Raw genomic sequence first — 23,213 nt, forward strand, 5'->3', positions numbered from 1 at the left:
CAAGCAGGAGACATGTGTTCAACTCCAGGATCGAGAAGATCCCCTGGAGAAGGAAATAGCAACCCACTCCAGTATTCTTGCCTGGAGAATCCCATGGACAGAGGAGCCTGGTGGGCTAGAGTCCACAGGGTTGCAAAAGTCGGACACAACTGAGCAACTGAACAGCAACAGTTAATTGTGTTCTTCCTGACAGAGGGCGTTTCACACAAACTCCACGGACGGTGGAGGAGTCTTGGATGAGAAGCTGCCACTTACTAGACTTTCAACAAGTAACTTTGACATCACAACATCCATTTTCTCCTTTGCAGAATTCACACAGCAAGATCCACCTGCAGGGCGGCCATCAGGAAGGACAATTTCAATCAAGCCCCTTAACACACAGTAGGCTTGCCGACTAAAACTGGCTATCCCCATTCAACCCATCTGAATAAATTTCCCCTTCAACTGACCCAGGCGATTTTATGAATCTTGACACGTCCTCTAAGAACATATTCTATCTTCTTTGCTTGAATAAGTAAGCTAGCGTGGGTATTCAGTCGTGTACAACTGAGTTTGCGACCCCATGGACAAGAGCCCACCAGGCTCCTCTGTCCATGGGGATTCTCCAGGCGAGAATACCAGAGTGGGTTGCCATCTCTTTCTCCAGGGGATCTTCCCAACCCAGGGATCGAACCCTCGTATCTTGCGTCTCCTTCATTGGCAAGGCGGATTCTTTACGGCTAGCAGCTCCTGGGAGGGCCTGGTTTACTCAGAGTGCGCTTCTCTTTGAAGTCTTTGTGTTTTTCCCCTTATCCAAATGCAAAGCGTACTCCTGAGACTGTGCCTGAACCAGTTTCCTAATACAGGAAACATATATTTTCTTCATTGAATAGACTAGGCTATTTGTTACCTTGTGATATTGACAACTCACATTGTTTCTTAAGAGGAGAATTCAGGGCATGGTGTGTTTCCATTTTTTCCATGCAACTGCAGTTTCGGAAAACTTGAACGCTCCTTAGTATTCTCAAGATTTGTTTCCACGGAAGGATGTATTAAGACACAAAATATCAGTTGAAGAATAAGATATCCCAGATCACCCAGCAACTTGATTTATAACAGTAGGCTTTCGGACATCTCCTTTAAACATGAAGATTTAAAAAATATATATATTATTTTGTGTGAAATTTCAGAGGTTCAATAGAATCATTGATCAACAACTGGCCTGTATACTGGAATAATATGAAATTATCGATTCCAAAAATGATAAAGCATGATTTTTAACTAAGTATTGATGGCCCTGCTCAAAACGGAGACAGCAATTCCATTTATCCATCGTCAGATTGTCTGTCGAGCGGGTCTTAAATGTGACAGATGAGTCTACTGCAGGGAGCATCTTGCCCTGAAAATGTGTTTATATTACTGTAATTTTCCACAATTCAGACTTTAAGGGGGATTTTTTTAAAAAATCACTTGAAATTTTCAATGCAAAGATACAGAACTAGGCTCAGGAGATTGTTTTGATTGAGGCTCTAATGAGGAATGAAATGCTGTAAGTGAGAATTTTAGTGATAAGAGAATCCAGAAACGCATATGACTTGTGACTCTCTTTTAAAAAATCTTAGTTTGGGATCTTTGCTGCCACAAGCAAGATCCAGTTCCACGACCAGGGATCAAACCGGGAGCCCCCTGCACTGGGAGCTCAGAGTCTTAGCCACTGGACCTCCAGGGAACTCTCATGACTTGTATATGCTTTGAATGAGCTCTTAGGATTGAGCTCAGATGGTCAAGAATTTACCCGCCATGCAGGAGACCCGAGTTCCATCCCTGGGTGAGGAAGATTCCCTTGGAGAAGGAAGTGGCAACCCACTCCAGTATTCTTGCCTGGAGAGTCCCATGTACAAAGCACGGGGTTGCAAGGAGTCGGGCATGACAGAGCCAACAACACTTTAACTTTCTAGGATTGAGCAGGCGATTCCATCGTTAATCCCACCACGCTTGAGAATCAAGCTGGAATCATCTTTATCCGTACTTGGATGGGTTTCTTCACCCCTCACCCTATGTGTGTGTGCGTGCACTCCGTTGTGTCCAACTCCTAGTGACCCCATGGACTACAGCCCGCCAGGCTCCTCTGTCCATGGGGTTTTCCAGGCAAGAATACTGGAATGAGTTGTCGTTCCCTTTTCCAGGGGATCTTTCCTATCCAGGGATCAACCCGTGTCTCCTGCATTTCCTGCATTGGCAGGAAGGTTCTTTTCCCATTGAGCCATCAGGGAAGCCCCACTCTACAGCACAAAACGTTTAATTCCTGTTCAGTGGGTTTGACCACCAACTCTGTTCTCCTCGCAGCTGAATGTAGAAACAGGTAGGCTTCTAACTCATTAGTTTCTAATCCAAATGATGCTCTCACTTCAGTTCAAAATAGATTTGTTCTCTTCTTTGCTAGATGAGCTAATTCAAGAAATTCATAATTTGAGTGAATTGTTTTTTTTTTTCTGCCAGCACTGTTGGTTGGCAAAAGCTACATTTAAATGCTGAAAACCCACTGGTAAGTAAAACTTCAACCGTTGAGATTCCGGGTCAAACGGATTCAGAATATGTCTCAGTGATGGAATACTTGAGAGTGTTTTCCTTACTGAAATATTCCAGCTTCTAAGAAACTGTCATTTGAGCAGCATCCAGAATTTGTCTTTATTTTTTTGGTGAAATATTCTAAGGGGCAGTGTTATAAAAATGAAATGTGGGCTTTCTTGGTGGCTCAATAGTAAAGGATCTTGCCTGCCAAGGCAGGAGACACAGGTTCGATACCTGGTCCTGGAAGATCCCACAAGCCAAGAAGCAACTAAGCCTGTGTGCAAAAGCCATGTTTTTGAGTGTGTGCTTTAGAGCCTGGGAACTGCAACAACTGAAGCCCAAACAGCCTACAGCCTCTCCTCTGCAACAAGAGAAGTCACTGCAACGAGAGGCCTGCTACCCAGAACTAGAGAAAGCCCATGTGCCGCAATAGAGACCCAGCACAGTTCAGTTCAGTTCAGTCGCTCAGTCGTGTCCAACTCTGCGATCCCATGGACTGCAGCACGCCAGGCCTCCCTGTCCATCACCAACTCCCGGAGTTGACTCAAACTCATGTCCATCGACTCGGTGATGCCATCCAACCATCTCATCCTCTGTCATCCCCTTCTCCTCCTACCTTCAATCTTTCCCAGCATCAGGGTCTTTCCCAATGAGTCAGTTCTTCACATCAGGCGGCCAGAGTACTGGAGTGTCAGCTTCAGCATCAGCCCTTCCAATGAATATTCAGAACTGATCTCCTTTAGGATGGACTGGTTGGATCTCCTTGCAGTCCAAGGAACTCTCAAGAGTTTTCTCCAACACCACAGTTCAAAAGCATCAATTCCTTGGCACTCAGCTTTCTTTAAAGTCCAACTCTCACATCCATACATGACTACTGGAAAAACCATAGCTTTGACTAGACAGACCTTTGTTGGCAAAGTAATGTCTCTGCTTTTTAAGATGCCGTCTAGGTTGGTCATAGCTTTTCTTCAAAGGGGCAAGCGTCTTTTAATTTCAAGGCTGCAGCCACCATCTGCAGTGATTTCAGAGCCCCAAAAAATAAAGTCTCTCACTGTTTCCACAGCACAGCCACAAATAAATAAATTTAAAAATAATAATAAAAGTAAAATAAGATGCAATTTTAAAGCACTTTTATAAAGAGTAATTTGCTTCAGGAATTACACAACCTCATAAACACAACAAGAAAAGGACCTTAGAGAGAAAATGTCTGCCCTTTTGTCTAGCTCAAAGTTTCTGAACAAAACTAAGGAATTCAACAGTGGGAAATAGCTCCACGTGTCAAAGTCATATTATTCATTAAGTGTTGAGGAAGGGTAAGAACTTGCAAGTGATGTTTACCTGTCTCCTCATTAATGGAAACAGAATCAGACTACACATAACACTTAAGCTTCCCAATAAAGACAAGGTCAATCTTCTACCTCTAAATAATAATCACCCATACCCTGTGTGCACAGTTGGAAAGATTTTGATCCCTGGGTTGAACAACAACCACAATAAAAAACAGACTAAGCAAATGAAAGAAACAATAGCGAAATACATAGAATCTCAGTGTCAATGGGTGGGTCAGATTACTGACTCTAAAATATAAGTCAATATAAAAGGATGAAGATCGGACTTCTAAAGACACTGAAGGAGCTTTGAGAAAGAAGGTCATTTTTTAGTCTGCTCAATTTTTGTTTGGGAACCAACAAATACAAGTACTTCTGACTAAATATTTTTAAATCACTGTTGACCTGGGATATAAAATAAGTTTCAATCTGGTCACGGAACTAGATCCCACACACCACAGCTATGAGTTCGAAGGCTGGAACTATGCCTTGACAAAGACCCAGCTCAGTCATATAAATAAACTCTGGGTCAGGAAGATCCCCTGGAGCAGGGAATGGCAACCCACTCCACCATTCTTGCCTGGAGAATCCCCATGGACAGAGGAGCCTGGCGAGATGGGGTCACAAAGAGTCATACACGACTGAGTGACTAACACTTTCCCTTAACACTTTCTGGTAACCCAGTGGTTAAGGCTTGCGCTCCCCATGCAGGAGGGTCAGATTCGACTCCTGTTTGGAGAAATACATCCCACATGCCAGAGCTAAAGAGCCTGCATGCTGTAGCTAAGAACTAGCAGAGCCAAATAAAAAAAAATAAATCTTTAAAAATATTAACAAAATAAAATAATATTCTCCAATCATCTAGCTTAAGGATACATATTTTGTAAGGGGAATTTTAAGAAGCTATATACCATCTATTTGAAGTTGCTTTATAACTTGCAGATGGAATTTCTGGTCCAACGTGGTGACTGAAAGTGTTGGTCGATCAGTCCAGTCTGAATACTGGAGTGGGTTGCCTTTCCCTTCTCCAGGGGATCTACCAAACCCAGGGATCAAACCCAGGTCTCCCACATTGCAGGCAGATTCTTTACCAGCTGAGCTATCAGGGAAGCAAATATATATATGTGTGTGTGTGTGTGTGTGTGTGTGTGTATTTAAAAATAAAATAAAAATCTCCAATCATCTAGTTTAAGGATACATATTTTGTAAGGGGAATTTTAGGAAGCTATATGCCATCTATCTGACCTGTCTGGAAGTTGTCTTATAACTTGCAGATGGAATTTCTGGCTCAACACGGTGACTGAGAGTGTTGGTTGATCAGTCCACTCCGACATTTTGTCGACCTGTGGACTGTAGCCCACCAGGCTCCTCTGTCCATGCAATTCTCCAGGCAAAAATAGTGGAGTGGGTTGCCCTTCCCTTCTCCAGGGGATCTCCTTGACCCAAGGATCAAACCCAGGTCTCCCGCATTGCAGGCAGACTCTTCACCATCTGAGCCACCAAGGAAGCTGCAAAAATCTTTTTTTGGCCAGGTCTTGGCATGCTGGATTCTGCTTTCCCCGACCAGGGCTCGAACCCACAGCTCCTGCAGTGTGAGCACCCCTGGGCCACCAGGGAGGTCGTGGGGACTGCAGCCACAGCTTTGACTATTTACATCCTCATGTGTTACTGAAGTAACAGTCATGTTTTAAAAGATAAGACAAATGCCCACACCATGGTAGTGTCAAAAGATGAAAGGATACAACCAGCTTCCCAGAACACTTAACATTGTTTAATGGAAATGAGACTCTCCAGGTGGAAAATTGACAAATGAACCTTCGAATGTGATGTGTGTGCAGCGGAAATCAAGGCCGGAGTGGGCAGGACATGGAGGTTTACCAGATAGCCGCTCACCCCAATGTGGTTATAAATCAGCTGCAGTATTTGTTCTGGGCAAAGTCCCCTGACCTGCCTCCTAAATAGTGATAGATTTCCATGGAGAAGCTCTTCATGCAGCTGAGGGATACAAGAAGAGAAGGAGAACAAAAACCAAGGTGATACGGGGTCCCTCTATGGACACAGAAAAATTGAGGGAAGGTTTACCATGGAGTGACGCACACAGGTTCCTCACTTGCCTTCTGCCTCTGCTTTGATCCTAAGGGTGCCGCTGTGACCTCCATGGGCCCCCAGAGGAAAATCTGTGTCTGTGGACAGGACCGGTCACTCCCACATTTTGACAGAAGTCCCTCAGAAACGGAGTCACACTCTGCAAAATAGCAATCCCTGCAGCCACCTGCAATGAACCGAATTATTATCCAGGAATAGAAACAGGGAAATGGAGCTTGGGAGGAAAACCAACAAGCAGACTGAAAATACGCCCAAGGCATTCTCAAGATGCCCAAGAACTGAAAACGTAAAAAACGGGGAGGGCTTCCCTGCTGGTCCAGTGGTTAAACAAGACCCAGCATAGCCAGAAGTAAATAAATAAAGCTTAAAAAAATATACAAAATACAAAATAAAGAAAATCCTCTAAAAAGCTAAAAGGGCTTCCCCAGTAGCTCAGTTGGTAAAGAATCCACCTGCAATGCAGGAGACCTGGGTTTGATTCCTGGGTCTGGAAGATCCCCTGGAGAAGGGATAGGCTACCCACTCCAGTATTCTTGGGCTTCCCTGGTGCCTCAGCTTGTAAAGAATCCACCTGCAATGTGGGAGACCTCGGTTCAATCCGTGGGTTGGGAAGGTGCCCTGGAGAAGGGAAAGGCTACCCACTCCAGTATTCTGGCCTGGAGAATTCCGTGGACTGTATAGTCCATGTGGTCACAAAGAGTCGGACACGACTGAGTGACTTTCACTTTCAAAAAACCCAATTAGTATCTTCAGGGAGACTCACAAGAAAGACACACAATGTTATTTAAAAAACTGGAAGAGTGAATGGTAGTTACTAGATCCTTCACAGAAAGCCTCATAACAGAAGGAAGACAGATGTACAATGCATAGGATAAAACCGAATAAATCTCCCCAAGACATGAAAAAGAACATAAATATATGTATAACTGAATCACTTCTGCTGTACGGTAGAATTTAACACCACACTGTAAATAAACTTTACTTCAATAAAACAAAGTTATAAAAAATATATTTCAGAACACTGTAAATAAACTTTCCTTCAATAAAACAAATTTATAAAAATATATTTCAGAACATAACGCAAACATGACAAAGACATAGAAAGTAAATTGGAGAGGCGGAGGAGAGATGAAGGAAGTGACATAGCAAGCTCGCAGGATTTCCAGATGAGGGAATCAAGAAACCAGAGGAGGAGAGAGAGGCCATAAATCAAATCTTAGAATAATTTAATCATTTGGAGAAGAAATGATTGTGACTTTTGGACTGAAAGAGAAGAAGGCGGGTAAATGAATCAACAGCGACCACCACAACACATTCTGATGAACCAACACCCACAACCGCAAGGATGGAGATTAAAAGGCGGAAAGCTTAGAAAGAGGGAGAAGGAGAAGACAGTATTTCTTAAAAACACGTCTCATCACTTCCCTGGGGGCTCGAAAACATGAAGCTCTGACTGCAAAGTTCTGAAGGAAAATGTCTGCACCAGAGTTTTACAACCAAACTGTTAAACAGTTCTCAGAACTTTCCCCCAAAATGCAAGCGTTCGTAATGTTTAGTACACATGGCACTTTTTGTTATAAAAACACATCCTTGGGATACGTCTTAGCAAAAAACAAAACTTAATAAGTACAGGGAGAGACAAGACATTCAAAGGACAGTAGCAGGGATGTTCGGTGAAGTACTAGTTTTTAGCAGCAGAAATGGACGACTGGTACCTGGATACACCATGGACGGATCTTATCAACACCAAGTTGCTTGGAAGCGGCCAGGCACACGCACACACAGGGACACACAAGGAGTTTCTGCTCTATAATATCAAGTTACACAACAGTTCAGTTCAGTTCAGACGTTCAGTCATGTCCGACTCTTTGCGACCCCATGAATCGCAGCACGCCAGGCCTCCCTGTCCATCACCAACTCCTGGAGTTCACTCAGACTCACGTCCATCGAGTCGGTGATGCCATCCAGCCATCTCATCCTGTCGTCCCCTTCTCCTCCTGCCCCCAATCCCTCCCAGCATCAGAGTCTTTTCCAATGAGTCAACTCTTCGCATGGGGTGGCCAAAGTACTGGAGTTTCAGCTTTAGCATCATTCCTTCCAAAGAACACCCAGGACTGATCTCCTTCAGAATGGACTGGTTGGATCTCCTTGCAGTCCAAGGGACTCTCAAGAGTCTTCTCCAACACCACAGTTCAAAAGCATCAATTCTTCGGCGCTCAGCCTTCTTCACAGTCCAACTCTCACATCCATACATGACCACTGGGAAAACCATAGCCTTGACTAGACGAACCTTTGTTGGCAAAGTAATGTCTCTGCTTTTCAATATGCTATCTAGGTTGGTCGTAACTTTCCTTCCAAGGAGTAAGCGTCTTTTAATTTCATGGCTGCAGTCACCATCTGCAGTGATTTTGGAGCCCAGAAAAATAAAGTCTGACACTGTTTCCACTGTTTCCCCATCTATTTCCCATGAAGTGATGGGACCGGATGCCATGATCTTCGTTTTCTGAATGTTGACCTTTAAGCCAACTTTTTCACTCTCCTCTTTCACCTTCATCAAGAGGCTTTTGAGTTCCTCTTCACTTTCTGCCATAAGGGCGGTGTCATCTGCATATCTGAGGTTATTGATATTTCTCCCGGCAATCTTGATTCCAGCTTGTGTTTCTTCCAGTCCAGCGTTTCTCATGATGTCCTCTGCATAGAAGTTAAATAAACAGGGTGACAATATACAGCCTTGACGAACTCCTTTTCCTATTTGGAACCAGTCTGTTGTTCCATGTCCAGTTCTAACTGTTGCTTCCTGACCTGCATACAAATTTCTCAAGAGGCAGGTCAGATGGTCTGGTATTCCCATCTCTTTCAGAATTTTCCACAGTTTATTGTGATCCACACAGTCAAAGGCTTTGGCATAGTCGACAAAGCAGAAATAGATGTTTTTCTGGAACTCTCTTGCTTTTTCCATGATCCAGAGGATGCTGGCAATTTGATCTCTGGTTCCTCTGCTTTTTCTAAAACCAGCTTGAACATCAGGAAGTTCACGGTTCATGTATTGCTGAAGCCTGGCTTGGAGAATTTTGAGCATTACTTTACTAGCGTGTGAGATGAGTATAATTGTGCGGTAGCTTGAGCATTCTTTGGCATTGCCTTTCTTTGGGATTGAAATGAAAACTGTCCTTTTCCAGTCTTGTGGCCACTGCTGAGTTTTCCAAATTTGCTGGCATATTGAGTGCAGCACTTTCACAGCATCATCTTTCAGGAGTTGAAATACCTCAACTGGAATTCCATCACCTCCACTAGCTTTGTTCGTAGTGATGCTTTCTAAGGCCCACTTGACTTCACATTCCAGGATATTTGGCTCTAGGTGAGTGATCACACCATCGTGATTATCTTTGTCGTGAAAATCTTTTGTGTACAGTTCTTCTGTGTATTCTTGCCACCTCTTCTTAATATCTTCTGCTTCTGTTAGGTCCATACCATTTCTGTCCTTTATCGAGCCCATCGTTGCATGAGATGTTCCCTTGGTATCTCTAATTTTCTTGAAGAGATCTCTAGTCTTTCCCATTCTGTTGTTTTCCTCTATTTCTTTGCATTGATCGCTGAGGAAGGCTTTCTTATCTCTTCTTGCTATTCTTTGGAACTCTGCATTCAGATGCTTGTATCTTTCCTTTTCTACTTTGCTTTTCACTTCTCTTCTTTTCACAGCTATTTGTAAGGCCTCAGGCAGAAGGAATTCACTGAGACACCAGTCAGCAGAGCTGGGGGGAGACGCCATGAGCTGTCTTGACCTGTTCAGAATGGCCATGAACAAAGATTTGGGAACAGTCACTTTCTACCTTCTTATCGTGGTGGTGCTGACCCAAGTCTGTTCATTTTGCAGAAACTCATCAAGCCGGACACTTAAGTGTGCGTTGTTCTGTGTGTTTGGCTACAGGGAAAACTCTGCTCAAATACAAGTAAAGAAATTGACTGCTGGGGGGCGGGGTGGGGCAGAAAGGGACTGGGAGTTTGGGACTAGCAGATGCAAACGATTATATACAGGATGGAGAAACACGGAACTATACTGAAGATCCTGGGAGGGACAATAATGGACTTCTCTGGTGGCTCAGTGTTAAAGAGCTCACCTGCCGATGCAGAAGACTCGAGTTCGATCCCTGGGTTGGGAAGATCCCCTGGAGAAGGGCATGGCAACCTACTCCAGTGTTCTTGCCTGGAGAATCCCATGGACTACAGTCCACAGCATCACAAAGACTCAGATATGACTGAGCGCACAGCAGGCATGCAAAGCACCGTGGGAGAAAATATGAACAAGAATGTGTATATATATATGTATACCTGAATCACCTTGCTGTACAGCAGAAATTAACACAACACTAAATATCAACTCCAATTTAAAGAAATTGCCTCTTGGGTTTCATAAAATCTCATGTGGTTGTCAGGGTTCATGGTGCATATTTTGCAGTGAGAAAATGAACCAAGCTGGCATGAAGGAGATGGCAAATTCATGTCGGGCGTTTCTCATCACCAGTCCATAGGTTTAAAGCTCACTTTTTGATAATGAAGGTGAGTTGGAAACATGCCAACAGTTTAGCTAAGCGTGTAAGATGGTAAAGTCGTGTGGATCTCACCCCTGGTCTATTAGGGCCATGGGACACTTCCCTACAACCTGAAATAAGCATGTTCAGGAAAAAAAAAAAAAAAAGAGATAAGCTTTTTGGATTGACAGGACCAAATCCTTTTTTTTTTTAGACCACTCACCAGCATGGGAGGAGACGGTCAACCAAGACTATTGAACAAGAAAGGGGGTTGGAGGTGAGCCCATTGGACCACAGGACAAGTAACTTTCCTGACCTCTGTCTTCTGAAGAGTCATTAGAAACCCTTCTTTAACAAGTTATATATAAAAAGTATCAGTCACTCAGTCATCTCTTTTCAACCCCATGGACTGCAGCATGCCAGGCCTCCCTGTCCATCACTGTCTCCAGGAGCTTGCTCAAACTCATGTCCATTGAGTCGGTGATGCCATCTAACCATCTCATCCTCTGTCATCCCCTTCTCCTCCTGCCCTCAATCTTTCCCAGCATCAGGGTCTTTTCCAATAAGTCCTCTCTTCGTATCAGGTGGCCAAAGTATTGGAGCTCCATCTTCAGCATCAGTCCTTCCAGTGAATTTTCGGGGTTGATTTTCTTTAGGATGGACTGGTTTGACCATCTTGCTGTCCAAGGGACTCTCATGAATCTTCTCCAACACCACAGTTCGAAAGTATCAGTTCTTCCACGCTCAGCCTTCTTTATGGTTCAAAATCTCAAATCCATACATGACTAATTAGAAAAGCCGTAGCTTTAATTATACGGACCTTTGTTGGCAAAGCGATGTCTCTGCTTTTTAATATGCTGTCTAGGGAACATCACGATGGCAGGTCTAACAAGTGCCCTTCAGAGAAGTTTCATGTACAGAAGCCGAGAGTGATGAATGAGGAACAGAAAAGAGTACCCCAGGTATGCTTCCTTGGCATAGGGATATTTTTGAGCCGAGTACTGTGTGAAACAGCACAAAGGGGAGAAGCTCTGAAAACAGCACAGAAATGACTCTTTTGAAAGGGAAGTTTACCTTTATAAAGTAAATTATCTGTAAGGACGCTCCCCCAACCCTGAACCGGGAAAGAGAATGATCAGACATCAGAACAGAATCTTATCAGAGAAACAGACAGTAAGTTAAACCTTCGTAACAAATGTTATCCCTGTTTACTACAATTTCCATGGTCACCCCACCATGACTGCCCTGCCATACACACAAACACACACCTGCACGCACACGCACACACACACTCACACACTTCTCTGTCTCCATCTTCAGCTGAGATGCTATCTAAGCTGGTGATACAGTCTCTATCAGGGAGTTACCCATGTTCCCTGGGTATCTCCCACATAGAAATGAGGTAGACACATTAATAAACTGTGTTTCTTCTGTGGATCTGTTTTTTATTACAATGGAGCTCAGCCAGGAGCTCAGAAGGGTAGAAGGAAAATTATATTTCCTTTTCTGATTGAGCAGGCTTGCGCTAGGGGCCCGTCCCTCACCAACCTCAAAGTCTCCTCTAATGTAAATAAAATACATTACCCTACGAATGCACCTTGATAGCTAGACCTGAGGTCATTGTGAGCAGATGCTTTTTAATCCCATTTTGAAACAATGAAGCTGCATTTCTTTTTTATACACAACATAAAAAGTATACATATATGTATATGTATATATATACACACAGCATACAAGGTATTTACTCATCCCAGGGAGATATAGAAATTCAGAACTAAGAAAACCATACAGGATAAAGACAGATGAGTGGATATGGAGATTGAGAATAGATTCTCAAAGCGGGAGCGAGCTCCCAAGAAAAGAAATGAGAACACAAAAGCGACGCTGTTGTACAGCCAGCCTCACGCCAGGACATAGAAGCAAGCTACACTCACAAAAAGAGTCACTTCTCCGGCCATCTCAGGGGCTTCCCTAGCACCTCAGCTGGTAAAGAATCTGCCTGCAATTCAGGAGACCTTGGTTCAATTCCTGGGTTGGGAAGATCACCTGGAGAAGGGATAGGCTACCCACGCCAATATTCTTGGGCTTTCCTGGCAGCTCAGCTGGGAAAGAATCCGCATGCAATGCAGGAGACCTGGATTTGATCCCTAGGTTGGGAAGATGCATTGGAGAAGGGAGAGGCTACCCACTCCAGTATTCTGGCCTGGAGAATCCCATGGACGGTCTAGTCCATGGGGTTGCAGAGAGTCGGAAATGACTGAGCAACTTTCACTTTCACTTTCTCCAGCGGTCCAGTGGTTAAGAATCCACCTTGCAATGCAGGGGGCTTGGGTTTGATCCCTGGTCGGGGAACTAAGATCCCACACACCTTAGAGCAACTAGGCCAGGCTGCTATAACTACTGAGACTTCCAGGCACAATTAGGGAGTCCAGGCACCGCAAGTAAAGCTCTCGCACGATGCAACGAAGATCCCGAGTGCTGTAACTAAGACTCAACACAGTGAAATAAATAAATATTTTTTTAAATAGCCATATTTTAAATTCAGAGCTATACCTTTATGAATAAGTTCATCCCCTCATATACATACAGAGAATTTAGCTCTGAGGAAGCAGGAATTTACGTCACTCTGTGCAAGGCTGTACTACTCCCCCCTCCACCAGAAAGTCGTTCAGTCGTGTCCGACTCCTTGCAACCCCATGGACTGTAGCCCACCAGGCTTCTCTGTCCACGGGATTCTCCAGGAAGTATACTGGAGTGGGTTGCCATTGCCTTCTCCAGAGGATCTTCCCGATGCAGGGATCAAACCCAGGTCTCCTGCATGGCAGGCAGATGCTTTACCATCCGAGCCACCAGGGAAGCCCTCATTCACCTGGTAGGTGCAGTAAGCACACGTTCATAGAATGCAGCGAATCCTATTCTCACCTGTTTCTGCATTTTTACCAGGCAGTTCCTAAAGTTCTACAAGCCCCGAGAGCTTGAGATGAAGAGTTCCAGAACATGATATCCAAAAACAGCCCCTTTTTCTTACAACTTCTTTTGAGCTAAAAGAATTAAGAATTCTTTTTTCAACTGCCGGCAATGGAGAATCAGCAGACTTAGCATTAAGAAAAAGAAAAACACTTTACCAATCTCTAACTGCTTCAATACAGTGTATGAGTTTCCCCTTTTGTAAAGGAAATGTGTATTTGTAAAGGAACGTCCCATTTGCAGAGAAGCCGCTCATGAGAGGTACTCCCTGAGACAATTCTTATCACCCACCCATGGGGAGAATGCTTACTAATATTTTTTAAGATTTTTTTAATGTAGACCATTTTTAAAGTCTTAATTGACTTTGTTACAATATTGCCTCTGTTTTATCACCCTTTGCTTTGTTGGTTTTGTGGCATGTAGGACCTGAGTTCCCCAACCAGGGATTGAACCTACACCGCCTCCATTGGAAGGCAAAGTCTTAACCACTGGACCTCCAGAGAAGTCCCAAGAGAACCCGTATTTATCATTCATTTTCTCCTTTGCACCCATGAAGTTATTTCATGAAACCTTGCAAGATGTATTTCTTACATCAAGATTACTCTCTTTAGGAACACACATATATTGAGTTTCAACATTAATAAGATGAGTAGAACTCTTTTGGGTCAATGTGTTGCTGGAGTCCAACTCCAGCAATCAGGGATTCAACCTGAAAAGATGGACAGTGTCAGCGAGAGAAATGAGACAGCCTCTCAGTTTTCTATGGACTGCCTGTTTATCCCAAGTCTAAGATTCTCTTTTATACTTTTACAAAAACATTAGGCCAGAGGTTTGACATTTTTAGTTTCCCCTCTCCGAGATTTATTATCTCCATAAATCAGTGTTGCTCTTCAAACAGAGTTCCTGCTTCAGTGATTCTCTGGGAATCAGCCTTATCATCTGTTATCTACCTCCTCTAATGTGTCCTATAGTTAACTGGTGATTACATTGTAGCTCATGCTATGTTCCTCAGTTTCCTACTTATCTTCCTAAATCCTGTTTGCCCCTAACATCCTGAGCTCACTATCTCTTAAAAAGGCTTCTAGCTATAGTGTCTCTAAAAATTCCTAACTTCTATAAGCGATAGTAAAATATGCTAACTTTACAACATTCCTAAAATCTTTAACTTCTAACTATTTTAATTATTTCTAAGCCCTAAATTCAGTAAACTCCTTTGCCATAAACTTTCTCCTCACAAATAGGCTTCAGATATCAATCCCTCCCATGGTCTCAAGCTACGGCCTATGTGCTCATCCTGGAACACTCTTTTGTAAAAGTCCTTGAACAAATGTCAATGATTAACTTTATGAATTATTTTCTGAGCAATGCTGCGGAAGGCTTTGGGCCTCCTCATGCTCCTCTCAAGACCAATAAGCACTTTAATATTCCTTTTCAGTCAACTCAGCCGAGGAGAGGAAAAGACAAGTCAGAATTACAAGGCCTAACTCCTTCATCCCGGGATCTGCGCCTGCGGAATGAGGAGAGGGGGCTGGGGACCATGCCTCCATTTTGTCAGTAATGCCTAACGCGGGTCCCGACAGTGTGTGTTATTAGGATGCTTGGGAAAGCCAAGTCAGGCTTTCACCCCTTCTGCAGGTAACCTGGTGGGGGGCGGGGGGGCGGTAATTACTGCCATGAATGACCAATATTTTTAAAGGAACTAATAGCAAATATTATGGCCCAGAACACAACACACAACATACCTGCCACCAGTCCAAGCACATATCTCCCCAAGACATGGAGAGCCAAGACCCCAGGCCACTCCCATCTCACTCTGTCTGAACACCCCTGGCTGCCCGCGGAGACCCTGGGCTCTTTGCCTGGGAGCTGGACCCGAAAAACGCATCCTCAGAATATAACTGCAAGGATGCAGTTTGGAGGGAGAAGGAGGTTGGCCACTTTGAGGTTCTTTTCTAGGCACAAGTGCGTTCTACGTGGAAAATGTAAAAAGCTACTGTATGTAGGCATATAAGGACTAAAACTTAGCTTATCTACAGGGAGTGTTCCAGGAATTCTTTTCCTTACTGTCAACTCACTGGAAAAGACCCTGATGCTGGGAAAGACTGAGGGCAGGAAAAGGGGGTGACAGAGGATGAGACGGATGGATGGCATCACCGACTCGATGGACATGAGTTTGAACAAGCTCCAGGAGTTGGTGATGGACAGGAAGGCCCTGGCGTTCATGGGGTCACAAAGAGTGGGACACGACTGAGCGACTGAACAACAACAGATTTAAAGAGAGAGCCTCCAAATGAAGAAAAATTTCCTCAATGGCCCATTTCTTGGAAAGTTACTTAAAGCATTGACATAAATGGCATGCAAATGGTTTTAAAGATGATCCCCTTAGAGCCTGAATTTTCTGTGATAGTTTACAAAAATTGCAAAAGACATTGCTGTTCACCATACTATATAAACCTAAATCAGATATAATACATGCACGTGTACATACAAAGCATATACAGAATGTGTGACATCACAGCATACCCAAAACCATGATAATGTTACATATGCATTGTTATACAATAATATATATTGCACCTAGCATTTCAATAATTTACATTATAAATATATATTATATAAAACATTATACTAATATATCATCTAACATGTCAACTTACTATAACATATTAGTATATAATCTCTTTCAATTTATTATATTTTAATATCTACATATATTATATATTATATATATTTAATATCTATGTATATCTCAATACCTTCCCCAAGAAGTTCTTAAGATTGACAGTTTCCGCATGTGGCCGAATTATCCTGCATTTTTCTCTGTATGTAGAACCAATATCTCTTCCTCCGCTAGTTAGCTAATGAAAGTCCCAGAGATAAAGAGAAAAATCTAATAAAAATGTCTTCTTTTAATTCTATTCTTAGTAGTTCCGTAGTGGAGAAAAACTTCCAATCCTCTCCGAGGCTTAAGAAAGGTTTGGCCTCCACTGACCTCATTTCCCCACCACATTTTCCTTCTGGGTTTTGAACAAGCAGACTTGATACTTTACATCAAAACAAAACCCAAAATACCCAATTTATTCGCCCTCTTTGTTCTAAGGACATTCCATGCATCTCCAGACAAGTTTAGAATATTTATGTATCCTTGAGGCAGAGCTTCCACGGCAAAAATGAAGGCGATGTGTTTCTTTTTTAAGTGAGGAGAAAATCAGATCAGATCAGTCGCTCAGTCGTGTCCGACTCTTTGCGACCCCATGAATTGCAGCACGCCAGGCCTCCCTGTCCATCACCAACTCCCGGAGTTCACTCAGACTCACGTCCATCGAGTCGGTGATACCATCCAGGCATCTCATCCTCTGTCGTCCCCTTCTCCTCCTGCCCCCAATCCCTCCCAGCATCAGAGTCTTTTCCAATAAGTCAACTCTTCGCATGAGGTGGCCAAAGTACTGGAGTTTCAGCTTTAGCATCATTCCTTCCAAAGAAATCCCAGGGCTGATCTCCTTCAGAATGGACTGGTTGGATCTCCTTGCAGTCCAAGGGACTCTCAAGAGTCTTCTCCAACACCACAGTTCAAAAGCATCAATTCTTCGGCGCTCAGCCTCCTTCACAGTCCAACTCTCACATCCATACATGACCACAGGAAAAACCATAGCCTTGACTAGATGAACCTTTCTTGGCAAAGTAATGTCTTTGCTTTTGAATATGCTATCTAGGTTGGTCATAACTTTCCTTCCAAGGAGTAAGCGTCTTTTAATTTCATGGCTGCAGTCACCATCTGCAGTGATTTTGGAGCCCAGAAAAATAAAGTCTGACACTGTTTCCACTGTTTCCCCATCTATTTCCCATGAAGTGGTAGGACCGGATGCCATGATCTTCGTTTTCTGAATGTTGAGCTTTAAGCCAACTTTTTCATTCTCCACTTTCACCTTCATCAAGAGGCTTTTGAGTTCCTCTTCACTTTCTGCCATAAGGGTGGTGTCATCTGCATATCTGAGGTTATTGATATTTCTCCCGGCAATCTTGATTCCAGCTTGTGTTTCTTCCAGTCCAGCGTTTCTCATGATGTCCTCTGCATAGAAGTTAAATAAACAGGGTGACAATATACAGCCTTGACGAACTCCTTTTCCTATTTGGAACCAGTCTGTTGTTCCATGTCCAGTTCTAACTGTTGCTTCCTGACCTGCATACAAATTTCTCAAGAGGCAGATCAGATGGTCTGGTATTCCCATCTCTTTCAGAAGTTTCCACAGTTTATTGTGATCCACACAGTCAAAGGCTTTGGCATAGTCAATAAAGCAGAAATAGATGTTTTTCTGGAACTCTCTTGCTTTTTCTATGATCCAGCGGATGCTGGCAATTTGATCTCTGGTTCCTCTGCCTTTTCTAAAACCAGCTTGAACATCAGGAAGTTCACGGTTCACATATTGCTGAAGCCTGGCTTGGAGAATTTTGAGCATTACTTTACTAGTGTGTGAGATGAGTGCAATTGTGTGATAGTTTGAGCATTCTTTGGCATTGCCTTTCTTTGGGATTGGAATGAAAACTGACCTTTTCCAGTCCTGTGGCCACTGCTGAGTTTTCCAAATTTGCTGGCATATTGAGTGCAGCACTTTCACAGCATCATCTTTCAGGAGTTGAAATAGTTCAACTGGAATTCCATCACCTCCACTAGCTTTGTTCGTAGTGATGCTTTCTAAGGCCCACTTGACTTCACATTCCAGGATGTCTGGCTCTAGGTCAGTGATCACACCATTGTGATTATCTGGGTCATGAAGATCTTTTTTGTACAGTTCTGTGTATTCTTGCCATCTCTTCTTAATATCTTCTGCTTCTGTTAGGTCCATACCATTTCTGTCCTTTATCGAGCTCATCTTTGCATGAACAGTATGAAAAGAGAAAATAAAAGCCACCAAAGTCATACAATTAGGAAAATTATGCACATATACGTTACAATTCAGGCAGGGTGAATGAAAAGGCTGAATTTGTGTACACATTTCCAAGGTGGCTTTAGCAAGGAGGGAGAGAAGTTTTTCCCCTTCTGTCTTCCTGTGTTCACAGCCGAGGTCTGAAACTCTTCGCTGGTGGGCTTTATGGATGGTCCTTTGCACACTGAGAGATACCTACAGACTGAAAAGTTATGGAAAGCCCAGAGCTAAGATATGGGCGTAAGACAGTTTTCTCACAGTCTCAACTCACTCCAGGTAAAATCTGCATACAATCCTTAAGTAAGAAGAGATGAGGAAACAACTAAGTTTCCATCACCACAACCAACACCCCTCAATCAGACCTGGCTGAGTGGTGGCTCAGATGGTAAAGAATCCACCTGCAATTCAGGAGACCTGGGTTCGAATCCTGGGGTCGGGAAGATCCCCTGGAGAAGGCAATGGCAACACACTTTATTCTGGCCTGGAGAATTCCATGGACAGAGGAGCCTGGCAGGCTACAGTCCGTGGGTTTGCAAAGGGTCTGCACACGACTGAAGCGACTTAACACACACGCAAGATGACAGCTGAGGTTCCAGGCTTTGTCTCCAGACAGGTGTTCTTTCCTTCCTGAGTTCCCTCAGGGATCCCCAGCTCACCGTCTGGAGTGGCTGCAAATTGCTGAAGACTGAGACATCCTTTGTTTACTGATACGGGCAGGCAACTTTCCACATCTCACATGTTATGTTACCACAGCAACGGAAACGAACGCAAAACCTACCTACATCAGTCAGAAGGAGAACGGTCACGTCAACACTGGTGCTTCTCTGACACACACCTTGATACGGAGACAAGCATTCTACTGGCCTGATATCACACTCTTTATCTTTCCATCTTCCCTGAGCAAGCCCAGCCCCCATATTTGCCCCTTCTTTCCCAAACACCTCCCTTTACCAACATTCTCCCTACCCTAAGTTCAATCCCTCTGCTTAAATGTTTGCAGAGAAAAAGATGTCTCACTTCAGTCCCCATCTTAGTTTCCTTCATCAGGGTTAAGATGAAAACCTCACACTCCATCCATCACCTTCTCTCCTTCGCCGCTGTCCTTGATGGTACTGCAACTGATAGATTCCGCTGCGCGTTTTTATGCTGGTCTTCCAAGTGAATCACAATGCCGTAATTCCCTGGTCTGAACAGCTCTCTCTTTATTCCTTCTGTTCTTTATTCATTCTGTTTCCTCCACAACGTTTGTGAACACAGCAGAGATATCTGAGATAAATCTACAGGATCAACGGGGCTATGGATAAAGGCATGCGTCTCATTTCCCCAGCAGACCTGTCCCCTGACTTAGAATATAATTCAAGCTCCTTACCAAGATGCCCACGGACCCTCATAAAGTGGTACCCACTCCATCACTGGGGATAACCCACGTGATCATCCTGGCCATCTTCCCTTCAGCCGTTGCATCCTGGAGAGGGGACTGCCCTTCCAGCAAAGCAAACAACTACAGCAGAAGCAATAATTGTCTGTCGAATTGGTCTGCTTACCTACTAGGGGATACACTGGAAATTCTCACTGCTCCCAGGAACTGCTCTTAAGAGATTCTTCTCCTATCATAACTTGGTCAAAGAAGAAATGGACACTCTACGTGCCACCAACTCTAGAAGCCCTTGCCACCCAGCAGAGCATACTTGGGTACCAGGAGAGTTTTACTAAAGGCTATTTATTGGGTTATGTCAGTTTACTTACAGAATCTTACAGGTATACACTACTTACATGCTACGATATATAAAGTAGATAAGCAACAAGGTCCTACGCTACAGAAAGTGAAAGTGGCTCAGTCGTGTCTGACTCTTTGCGGCCTCATGGGATTCTCCAGGCCAGGATACTGGCGTGGTAGCCTTTCCTTTCTCCAAGGGATCTTCCCCACCCAAGGATCGAACCCAGGTCTCCCACATTGCAGGCAGATTCTTTACCAGCTGAGCTACCAGGGAAGCCCCACTGTATAGCAAAGGAGACTATATTCAATCTAATATAATAAACCATAAAGAAAAACAATATGAAAAATAATATATATAGTCATCATTATATGGGGCTTCCCTGGTGGCTCAGAGGTAAAGAAGCTGCCTGCAGTGTGGGAGCTGCAGAGGATGTCAGTTCAATTCTTGCATCAGAAGATCCCCTGAAGGAGGGCATGGCAACCCACTCCAGTATTCTTGCCTGGAGAATCCCATGGACAGAGGAGCCTGGTGGGCTATGGTCCATGAGGTTGCAAAGACTTAGACATGACTGAGGGACTTAGCATGCTTTGTATCATATATATAATAGGAATATATACATACATATGTGTGCTCAGTCAGTCGGTCGCTTACTGATACCCACTTGAAATAAAAACATTCTGAAGTCAGAAACTGATGCTGTCAAAATTTTCCTTTCAACTCTCTGCCCAGTGATTCAGCAGTCATAAATCATGTTTTGGAGGTTATCTTTGACCCCTGTCTTTTCTTTCTTCCTCCTTAGCCACACTTCTGAACTGTGGCGTTGGAGAAGACTCTTGAGAGTCCCTTGGACTACAAGGAGATCCAAGCAGTCCACCCTAAAGGAGATCAGTCCTGAATATTCACTGGAAGGACTGAGGCTGAAGCTGAAACTCCAATCCTTTGGCCACCTGATGTAAAGAACTGACTCACTGGAAAAGACCCTGATGCTGGGAAAGATTGAAGACAGGAGGAGAAGGGGACAACAGAGGATGAGATGGTTGGATGGCATCACCAACTCAATGGACGTGAACTTGGGCTAATTCTGGGAGATGGTGGTGGACAGGGAAGCCTGGCGTGCTGCAGTCCATGGGGCTACAAAGAGTCGGAGGTTACTTAGTGACTGAATGACAACAAAGACATCTTATTCACCCCTTACCCTTACACTGTAGATTAGAGAATTATTTAAATTCAAATCCACTGCTTTTTTTTTTTTTTTTGCTTTGCTAGTTTAGCTTGTGGACATTTAGTTATGAGGCTGCAATGAGCTGAGTGTTACATTTGCTTTGTCCCGACTTCCCAATGAATAACTGAAATGCGGCTAGAAGATTTTCCTCTGACAGGGTGCGTTTCAATCTGCCATGCTCTCAGGATCCAGATTTAATGTGAAGATGCTTCTGTAGGAACAGGGCAATCAAACTGTCTCCCAGGTTGGAATAGAAAAGGTTCTTACACTGCTACCTCGGTTCAAGAATTGCAAAAGAATAAATAAACAATAAATGGTTTTGTAGTGCCAAGAGGACCCACAGCCAGCAGACACGGGAAATAATTCTTATCACACAGAACTTGAAGCAAAAGAACTCCTGCAGTGCAAAGGATGTGGCTCTGGAGACATAGCAAGTTCCAAATACGTTTCTCCTAAAATTTATCTCGGGCTACTTTGTAATATCTTAAGACAGCAGATTCACAGGTTGGAAGTGTCCTTGGGGGGTGAAAAATATGATGTCGTAAATTACAATTCCTAGATTTTTGTAAATTGAGTCTTATCTTGCTTTTATCTTCTGCTTGTGTTATGTAGGGTGCCGTCACTTCTACAGCAGACCAATAAATTGTACCACTGAAAATCAGACTTTTCAGCAGCCCAGTGATTAATTCACAACTTCGGAGGCTGAAGTGACTCCAGTCTAAGACCACAACTTCCAGCTCTGACAGCAAAAAAGAGAGATGATCGCCTATGTCTTAAAACTTCCTCCCTCACACAACAAAGTGGGCTCTTCGGGGGTGAACATTTGGACCAAAATGGGACCAATTAGAATCCACCTCCTGGCGGCTGGAGTTTGGACCCTAAAAGGATCGCAGCAAATATGAAACGGTTTTTGGAAACAGGCGACAGGTACCTGGCAGCTACGTGGAAAGAGACAAACCACCACACAAAAAAAGATTGTAACAAATGGCCATTTGTTAAAAGATAAGGCTTTCAGGAAAAGACAAAACCGTGACTCTCATACAGATACAAAATGAATATGTATTAAAGACTTCCTTTTACTCCTAGGATAGGAGAGATGCAGGCAGATGTGACCATCTGTGGAAAAGAAAAACATCAACAATGTGCGTGGAGTAAAGGGACTGCATTCCAAATGAAGCAGAGCCTCCCCGGCTCCCCCCACTGGAAGAAGGAAACTCTGTCTAACTACAGTCAGCTAGCCACAATTCAAAAAAAGATACAAAATATCTATAAGACAATCAGCGGCTCTAGAAATGAGACAGCCTCCAGGGTGTGTTAGAGGAAATGCAGAGATGTTTATGGAAGTACATCTGGTATTCTCCTGCCTTCAACACACATCTCCCCTATCTCTGTAGGGGTGCAAAGTCCTCTCTCTTCAAAACATGTGTCTCTTTGGAAATCAGGATTAATTGTAGGGCTTTCCTGGTGGCTCAGGTGGTAAAGAATCTGCCTGCCAATACAGGAGACCTGGGTTCGATCCCTGGGTCCAGAAGATTCCCCTGGAGAAGGGCATGGCAATCCACTCCAGTATTCTTGCCTGGAGAATTCCATGGACAGAGGAGCCTGGCGGGCTACAGTCCATGGGGTTTATAAAGTCGGACAATTAATTAATGCTTAGTAATTTCAAGAAACAGAAGACTTGGGAAGTTTTTCTTTTCACCTCCTCTTGGCTGCCTAAAGAATTTACACATAGGGCTTCTTTCTGGAACACACAACATCACCAGAGATGTCTGCAAAGACCATAGACCAGGTGTGGTGCGGGGAACTCAGCAGGATGTAAAGATTAGAGTCCACCATGGGGCCTACAGTCTTTACTGGCCCAGCACACA

At 43.7% G+C, this 23,213-nt stretch overlaps 1 long non-coding RNA gene across 2 annotated transcripts in view; it reads right to left on the reverse strand.

The window, feature by feature from the left end:
* The window catches only part of LOC129639382 (uncharacterized), a 202,360-nt gene that overhangs the window by 162,616 nt on the left and 16,531 nt on the right, over positions 1 to 23,213 (reverse strand). The window lies entirely within an intron of this gene.

Source organism: Bubalus kerabau, chromosome X (genome assembly GCF_029407905.1).
Source record: "Bubalus kerabau isolate K-KA32 ecotype Philippines breed swamp buffalo chromosome X, PCC_UOA_SB_1v2, whole genome shotgun sequence".
In the NCBI taxonomy this organism is placed as follows: Eukaryota; Metazoa; Chordata; class Mammalia; order Artiodactyla; family Bovidae; genus Bubalus; species Bubalus kerabau.